Here is a 6,860-nt window from a genome sequence, read left to right as displayed (position 1 = left end):
GGGCCGGGCCCGGGGGCCGGCGCCGGGCGGCCGCTGCGGAAGGCCTCGGTTACCTGGGGGGTTGCTGGTGGCTGGGCAGCTTTCCGGACGGGAGGGGGACGTCAGGACGAGGAAGCGGAGTGCGGACGCGGCGGGAGAGCGGCCGAGATCCGTCGGCCGAGACCCGGCAGGAAGGCGGGCTGGCCCGGGGTTGCAGACGCTCCGGCGGCAGGCGCGGTGGTGGCGGCGGCTGCTCCTGCGGCTCCCTCAGGATCCTCCTCGGGCTGGTCCAAGATGGCGGCGCTCCCTGCACAGGGTTTCCTGTCACCCTCGCAATGGGCCGGACCACAAAAGAAGGGGGGAGGATGCGCGCGCAGCCAGCGGAGCCCGGAAGAAGGTGGTGGAGCCCGACCTGGCGGCCACGCCCCTTCCTCGGCCCGCCCCTCCGGAGTCGGCCGGTCTCGGTCGAGGCCCGCCCCACTGGCCCTCACGCCTGAAGGGGGCGGGGAAAGTGGCCTGCGCAAGCGCAGTCGCGTGCCCTCGCCTCCCGGGGAAGTTACTGCTCAGGTTTGCGTGTTGTTGCCTAAGGAGTGCCTAGGTCCAGAAATGTTGCGTTTGGAGACTTAACTGTTTTTAATACCGTATCTGCTTCCCACTGGGCCGCTTCTCTGTCCTGGCACCTGGGACACACACGTATTTCCTGCATTCAACATTTACCTACCAATTCGAGACTTGTGAGAACAAGGTTGGCCAACACCCAAAGAAGCTTCTTGTGCTATCAGAGGCGAAACGGTGGCTCACAGTGACCAACCTACTTATACAAATTAGGAGGTGGCCCTCCCTGCCTTGTGTTTCAGCTTTGTCTCTCCTAACCTTGCTCTGTGGACACCTTCGACAGCAAGAGAGAAACGACATTTTCACTGCTTGGCCACTAGACGCACCTTCCCCAGACACCTCAGTGAAAGTAATAGTTTTACTTTCTTGTTCGTGTAAGTCTTTTTCACCTGCTAGAACCTGAGTGCAGATTTGTTTATTTTACACTTATAGTTGATTTATATTTTACCCTATTCAATATATTGAACCCCATCCCACCCCACCCCACCCCACCCCCCAAAAAAATTCAGGAGGGACAAAAATCGACTTTTTTGCCAAAGAAAATGAATGACTTGTTATATGTTATTAATGTATCCATTCTTGTGCATAATGGGCCATTCTGGTAGGAGCATGGAAGACAGCTGAGGGTGATTTGGACTGTGAAGCCCAGGTCAAGATATATCAGAGGGAAAGAATATTAGTAAGTGGCCTAGAGATGCTTGTGATATTTGACAAAGAGTGTGGTCGCTTTCTGCCACCATTGTAAAAATTTGCTGGAAGATAAATTGAAGAGTTTTGGATTAATGGCATTGTTAGAGGAGGTTTCAAGAGAGCCTCGCACTGACTGTGTCCTTGGTGACTAGCACGCATTCTCATGTCGTCTATCAAGAAAAGGAGCACACAGGCAAGGAGGAATGGAGAATGTACTGTTTGAGGAGAAAACGATCGCCAGAAATGGAACGGAACTAAGTCCATTGTTTAAGAAGATAAAAATTTAAAGAAAAGCCAGATGCCAAGTGGAATAAAGGGAATGGTGGCCTCAAGGCAAGATCCCACTCGGCTAAGCTTCCAACTTGTAAAAAGGGATTAAAGAAAAACTTAAGCATGAAGGAAACCATTAACAGCAGAAAAGCTGCAGCTACTGTAATTCAAAGAGAGGACCATGGCCCAGCCCCAGCAAGCAGCAGAACCTGGCAGCTTCAGCCACATGGTTCTAGCCTTACAAGAAATGGGTTGTCGAATCTCCTTCACAGCTAGGGCAAGCAAATCACTGAGGCCAGGCATGTGCCAGGGGTGTTCCTTCATGGAGGCTAAAATAGGCTGCATGCTCCTTTCCATTATAGGCCCACAGAAGCATGAGTGCTAGTCACCAAGGACACAGTCAGTACGAGGCTGTCTTGAAATCTCCTCTATCAATGCCATTAATCCAAACTGTGAAGGTAAAACCTGGATTCTGTTGGAGACCCCAAGATGCTGGACATAACAGGGTTGTGAGAAACCTGCCAAGGAGATCTGCAGACCTGGTGAAGAACCAGCCTGGAAAAAAGAGAAAGCTAAAAGGAATTGGAGATCTTAAGAGTGCTTTGACATCAGGCGTGGAGTTTCAGAGTTTGCCCAGCTGGTTTTCACTCTTGCTTTGATACCGTATTTCTTCACTATGCTCACTCCCCCCGCCCTTCTAGAATAGTAATGTATATCCTGTGCCATTGTATATTGGAAGTACATGATCTGTTTTTTAATTCTGATTTTTTTAAAGATTTATTTATTATGTATACAGTGTCTGTCTGCATATATGTCTGTAGGCCAGAAGAGGACACCAGATCTCATTATAAATGGTTGTGAGCCACCATGTGGTTGCTGGGAATGAAACTCAGGTCCACTGGAAGAGTAGCCAGTGCTCTTAATCTCTGAGCTATCTCTCAGATGTACATTCTACATTCTTCCTTTCCCCCTAATTTTGATTTTTATAGGGGAATGTAGTTAAGAGAGGTCATGAGTCTGAAAGAATTCTTCAAATGTTAGACTTTTAAACAATGTTGAGACTGTTACAGATTATGGGGATTTTTGAAGTTGGACTGAATGCATTTTTGCATTATGACTAAAAACATATGGGGGCCAGGGATTTGAATGTGATGATTTGAATAAGAATGGCCTCAAAGGCTTGTATATGTAAATGTTTAAAGGGAGTGGCACTATTTGAAAGGATTAGAAGGACTAGGAGGTGTGGCTTTATTAGAATAGGTGTGGACTTGTGGAAAAATTGTGTCATTTCAAAAGTCCACACCAGTCCAGGCTCTCTCTGTGTCTCTTTGCCCAAGGATCAGAATGTACAGCTCTCAGTTACTGCCCAGCACCTGTCTAGGTGCCACCATGCCCCTTGCCCTAACAATAATGAGCTAAGCTCTGAAGCTGTAAGCAAGCCCCCAATTAAATGCTTCCTTTTGTAAGAGTTGCCTTTGGTCAATGGCTAAGTCATTTATACATTTTTATACTTAAATATAGTTTGTATATATTTTAATGTTTTTTGAAATCAAGGAAATTTCTAGGCAATGGTAGACCACTTACAAAATATGTACCAGGGTTGTAAGTTCCATCTCAAGCACTGCAAAACATAAAAGTTGCTGGATGGTGGTGGCACAGCCTTTAATCCCAGCCACAGCAGAGGCAGGTGAATCTCTGTGAGTTCAAGGCCAACCTGGTCTACAAAGTTCCAGGATTGTCTCTGTAGCTACACGGAGAAACCCTGTCTCAAAAAACAAAACAAACAAACAAAAAGATAAAAGTTTTCAACTGCTTTGCTAACTAAAGGAGAAAGCTGAACATAAATTGCCTGTACCTGCCCAGGGATGAATTTATGCCTAACCAGAACTAACCAGAAAGTTCCTGTCAATTTGTTACCTGAAGCATGTTATTGAACACTTATTACATACCAGGATCTTTCCAAAAGTCATTATCTTATTGCATTTCTTTGTTTGGGTGTTTTTGGTATGAATATGAGTGATTGCCTGCATGCCTGCACACCATGTTCATACCTGGAGCCCACAAAGATCAGAAGGCACCAGACCCCTGCAGTAACTGGAGTTACAGATGGTCATGAGCCACTGTGTGCATTCTGGGAATGGAAACTGGTCCTCTGTAAACAACGAGTGCTCTTAAGCACTGGGCCATCTCTCCAATCCCATTCTTATTTAATTTCTAAAACATCTTTATGAATTCATCACTGTTTTTTTGTTTTTGTTTTTGGTCTAAAATACACTCTATCACCAACCCCGCAACTGACAAAGGTCTGATCTCCAAAATATATAAAGAACTCAAGAAACTAGACCGTAAAAGGCTAATCAACCCAATTATAAAATGGGGCACTGAGCTGAACAGAGAATTCTCAACAGAAGAACTTCAAATGGCCAAAAGACATTTAAGGTCATGTTCAACTTCCTTAGCGATCAGGGAAATGCAAATCAAGACAACTTTAAGATACCATCTTACACCTGTCAGAATGGCTAAAATAAAAAACACCAAGGATAGCCTTTGCTGGAGAGGTTGTGGAGAAAGGGGTACACTCATCCATTGCTGGTGGGAATGCAAACTTGTGCAACCACTTTGGAAAGCAGTGTGGCGGTTTCTCAGGAAATTCAGGATCAACCTCCCCCTAGACCCAGCAATACCACTCTTGGGAATATACCCAAGAGAGGCCTTATCATACAACAAAAGTATATGCTCTACTATGTTCATAGCAGCATTGTTTGTAATAGCCAGAACCTGGAAACAACCTAGATGCCCTTCAATGGAAGAATGGATGAAGAAAGTATGGAATATATACATATTAGAGTACTACTCAGCAGTAAAAAACAAGGACTTCTTGAATTTTGCATACAAATGGATGGAAATAGAAAACACTATCCTGAGTGAGGTAAGCCAGACCCAAAAAGAGGAACATGGGATGTACTCACTCATATTTGGTTTCTAGCCATAAACAAAGGACATTGAGCCTATAATTAGTGATCCTAGAGAAGCTAAATAAGGAGAACCCAAAGAAAAACATATAGGCATCCTCCTGAATATTAACCTTCATCAGGCGATGAAAGGAGACAGAGACCCACAATGGAGCATCGGACAGAAACCTCAAGGTCCAAATCAGGAGCAGAAGGAGAGAGAGTACGAGCATGGAACTCAGGACCGCGAGGGGACACCCACACACTCAGACAATGGGGATGTTCTATCGGGAACTCACCAAGGCCAGCTGGCCTGGGTCTGAAAAACCTGGGATAAAACTGGACTCATTGAACATAGCAGACAATGAGGACTACTGAGAACTCAAGAACAATGGCAATGGGTTTTTGATCCTACTGCACGTACTAGCTTTGTGGGAGCCTAGGCAGTTTGGATGCCCACCTTACTAGACCTGGATGGAGGTGGGTGGTCATTGGATTTCCCACAGGGCAGGGAACCCTGATAGCTCTATGGGCTGACAAGGGAGGGGAACTTGATTGGGGGAAGGGGAGGGAAATGGGAGGTGGTGGCAGGGAAGAGACAGAAATCTTTAATAAATAAATAAACGGGAAAAAAAAGAAACAAAGATGTAAATCTTGTTCCAAACCTTCCACCTCCACCCAGTGCTTCTCAATCCATCCCCCCATTCATAGATGCTACCATAGACATGACCCACAGACACATACCACAGTAAAGGTGGACCTGGGAGATGAGAGGGACATCAGTCTCCATGGAAATGCAGGGATGGGGGCCCTCCTCCTATTCTCTCCACAGGGGCTCCTGTCCCCTCTAGAGTTAAGGTCATCAGTGAGGCCTGAGTGTGCCGGTAGCAAAGGGCGCTGACCATCCTCGGACATCTGTGCTGGAACAGAGTGTTATCAGAGGCAACTTTGTTTGAAGGGGGTGTTATCAGAGGGCTGAAGCATAAACAATGGAGCTACAGTCAGCTGGGCAGTGCAGCAGGTGAGGGTCATATATGGCAATGTGACATCCGAAAGATGTCCCATAACAAACGAGAATCATAGAAGATTACAAATCACACCGAAAATTTCTAAGAAAAACCCAAGCAGTACAGCCTTAGTGTTTCTCTGATATTGGGTCTAAATTTGGGTCTGACAGACGTTTCTCTGGCTGAACACAGAAATGTAGAACCAAGGTAGAATCTTGTTCTAGGGGAAAAAAACAGAGGCAACTTTGTTTGAAGAGTTCACTCCGTGTAGCCAAACGGGCCTCCTGCGACATTCAGTGGACGCACATCCGCAGAAGAGCAGACTCAAACGGGCCTCCTGCAACATTCAGTGGATGCACATCCACAGAAGAGCAGACTCAAACGGGCCTCCTGCGACATTCAGTGGACGCAAATCCGTAGAAGAGCAGACTCAAACGGGCCTCCTGCGACATGCAGTGGACACACATCTGCAGAAAAGCAGACTCAAATGGACCACCTGTGACATCCAGTGGATGCACATCTGCAGAAAAACAGATTCAATTCTTTCCTTGCATCCTCACTCCAAAGAGGCACAGCCTAGAAACAAGGGGGACAGAATGCCAGTTGAGGTGTTTCTCTCTGGCCTTGCACATTTAACTGAAAGTTTAAATGAGGATAAGGGATGTAGATCAGTGGCCAAGCGCTTGCCTAGCATGGATGAAGCTCTATGCTCCATCCCCAGAACTGCAAAACAGGAAGAAAAAGAAGTTAGTCATGCACATGATGTGACACAAGTGTTTACCCCGTGATAACTGACGGAGCCAAGGTAGAAGGTGTGGAATATTCCTATACACTATGCGAATATGTGTCACTGTGATTGGTTTAATAAAATAGCTGAGTAGAATAAGGTTAGGTGCACAAGCCAAACAGAATTCTGGGAAGGAGAAGGGCGGAGTCTGAAGTCACCTGCAGATGCTGGGCATGCTGTCTGGAGAAAAGGTACCAAGCCACATGGCAAAGTGTAGATAAGAAATATGGATTAACATAAAATGTAAGAGCTAGCTAGTAATTAGTCTGAGCTATTGGTTGAGCATTGGTAATTAGTATTAAGTCTCCATGTTGGTTATTTGGGAACTGGCAGGCAGGAAAGAAAAGTCGGCCAAAGGAAGTGTTGTTAAGAACACAGACAAATCTTTTGGAATGTTCAGTTGGCCAGTCAGTTTTGTTCACAGACAGAAGGTAAGAAATGGCTAGGATCTGAACCTGGGTCCTCAGTAAGAACAGTATGGGCTCTTAGCCACTGAGCTATTTCTCCAAACCCAAGTATGTTTGGTTTTTGTTTTATATGTGTGGGTACTAGAGAGATGGC

General features: G+C 46.0%; 1 protein-coding gene across 1 annotated transcript in view; it reads right to left on the bottom strand.

Annotated features, from left to right (window-relative positions):
* The window catches only part of Rab14 (RAB14, member RAS oncogene family), a 28,435-nt gene extending 28,309 nt beyond the window's left edge, over nt 1-126 (bottom strand). Inside the window, exon 1 of the mRNA XM_005345985.2 lies at nt 54-126. The gene's annotated coding sequence lies outside the window, so the exon portion shown is untranslated. The remainder of the gene's footprint in view (nt 1-53) is intronic.
* Nucleotides 127-6,860: the final 6,734 nt, after the last annotated feature.

The sequence above is a fragment of the Microtus ochrogaster genome, chromosome 4 (genome assembly GCF_000317375.1).
Source record: "Microtus ochrogaster isolate Prairie Vole_2 chromosome 4, MicOch1.0, whole genome shotgun sequence".
NCBI classification, from domain to species: domain Eukaryota; kingdom Metazoa; phylum Chordata; class Mammalia; order Rodentia; family Cricetidae; genus Microtus; species Microtus ochrogaster.
The sequence above is the reverse complement of the archived record's forward strand: the minus strand, read 5'-3'. Positions and strand labels throughout refer to the sequence as shown.